Raw genomic sequence first — 1,805 nt, forward strand, 5'->3', positions numbered from 1 at the left:
CCATCCATCATCCATCCATCCATCCATCATCCATCCATCTTCTCTCTGCTCTCCTTTTCTGTCTCCAGGTGCTGGTGACCTCACAGGGGATCCCTTTGGTTACATCACAGGAGTCCTGGCAGTAATCATCCACGCCTCCTACCTGGTTCTGATCCAGAAAACCAGTCTGGAGAGCGAGTATGGACCTCTGACTGCGCAGTACGCCATCGCCATCATGGCGTCGCCGGTATGGAGCAGGGATTCTCTGTCTGTCTCCAGTTTCTCTTCTGTTCTCTGACCTGTTCCTCCTTCTTCAGGTTCTGCTCATCTGCTCCGTCCTCTCCATGGATGCTCTCCACATGTGGTCATACGAGGGCTGGAAGGACCCACATATCACTGTCATCTTCATCATCTGCATCTTCATCGGCTGTGCCATGAACTTCACCACTCTGCACTGCACCTACATCAACTCTGCGGTCACCACCAGCTTTGTGGGCGTGGTAAAGAGTGTTGCCACCATCACCGTCGGCATGCTGGCGTTCAAGGACGTGGCGCCCACGCGGCTGTTCATCGGTGGCGTGGTGGTGAACACCGTTGGCTCCATCATCTACTGCGTGGTCAAATACTTTGAGACCAAGAAGAAGACTTCGTACGAGGACCTGGAAAAGACGGAGATGGACGCCTCACAGCCTGGCGACCCTTACACTGAGAAACCGCCGGTGAACGGCGAAGGGCCCACCTCTGCTTCTGATCAGGGTCAGCAGGAGACAGGTGACCAGGGAGAAGAGGAGACCCCCTATCTACCGAATGGAGCGTTGCCGGTGGGAGAGGCGGGAGAAGGAGGCCTGAAGCAGGTGGTGATGACCGAACGAGATGTGGTGGAGATGCAGAGGGAGCACATCCACAAGGAGAACGCTGCGTCCGCTCAGGCTGCCTCCGATGGCTTGGGAGGGGTGCTGCGCTCCATCAGAAGTCTGCAGTTTACAAAGAAAGACAACCTGCTCGATAACATAGAGCTTCAGAGTCCATAATGGCGGACTTGGAACCCAAACAGGAACTAGAGAAGACACAAACACTTCGGCGGAGGAGGAAGGTCCGAAGGAGGCTCCTTCATTAGCATCAGCTGGTTTACAAATGCTTGTTGGACTCACTGGCTGCTGTCGCTGCGTTTCCTCAAGCTGGAGAGTTCCTGAGCCAGAAGTAAAGAACCAGGAAGCAGAGGCGGGTTTTCTTCATAGTTCCCGTTAAAAAGGTTCCAGGTAGACGGCTGGGGGGGGGGCTGCTTTGGGGTCCCTTCAGCTTCTCGTTGCCTCGGCATGCAGAGGGGGCAGCGCGGAGGCGCCGCAGCATGATGCGGTCTGGATCCCAGCCGATGATGCTGATCTGTTTGTGCTTTGGGACCTGGATGGTCTGAAGGTTGCTGTTTGTTCACTGTTTACGATTTTCTACGCTTCCATGTCGTCATCGTCGGGTCATCACTGAGGGAACTGTTCGAATGCGTCGGCCATGATGGCGCTGAGTGTTAGTTGGTGTTCTGTGGATCACCTGGTTTCTGGGGGGGATCATTGGTGCAATGTTTACTCACCTGAAGGAGCTTAAACTGTCAGCCTGCAGGTGGAGGTCTTTGGTTTTTATTATTGTTTTCTTCCTCCTCTGTTCTAATCTCATGTATTTTCAACCTGAATGCCAAAAAAAAGCTTTTTAATTGTTTTCAGTGTTTATAAAGCTGGGTGGAGAACAGAATGGCTCTGATGTCTCCACAGCTACAGCAGCGGTTTAAAGAGAAATGCTGCCTTTCTAAAGGAAAAGTCGCTCAGATTCAGAAA

General features: G+C 52.9%; 1 pseudogene; it reads left to right on the forward strand.

Annotated features, from left to right (window-relative positions):
• The first annotated feature begins 7 nt into the window (after positions 1–7).
• LOC107081106 lies at positions 8–1,798 on the forward strand (annotated as a pseudogene).
• The last annotated feature ends 7 nt before the right edge of the window (positions 1,799–1,805 follow it).

The sequence above is a fragment of the Cyprinodon variegatus genome, unplaced genomic scaffold (assembly GCF_000732505.1).
Source record: "Cyprinodon variegatus isolate N-32 unplaced genomic scaffold, C_variegatus-1.0 Scaffold2941, whole genome shotgun sequence".
In the NCBI taxonomy this organism is placed as follows: Eukaryota; Metazoa; Chordata; class Actinopteri; order Cyprinodontiformes; family Cyprinodontidae; genus Cyprinodon; species Cyprinodon variegatus.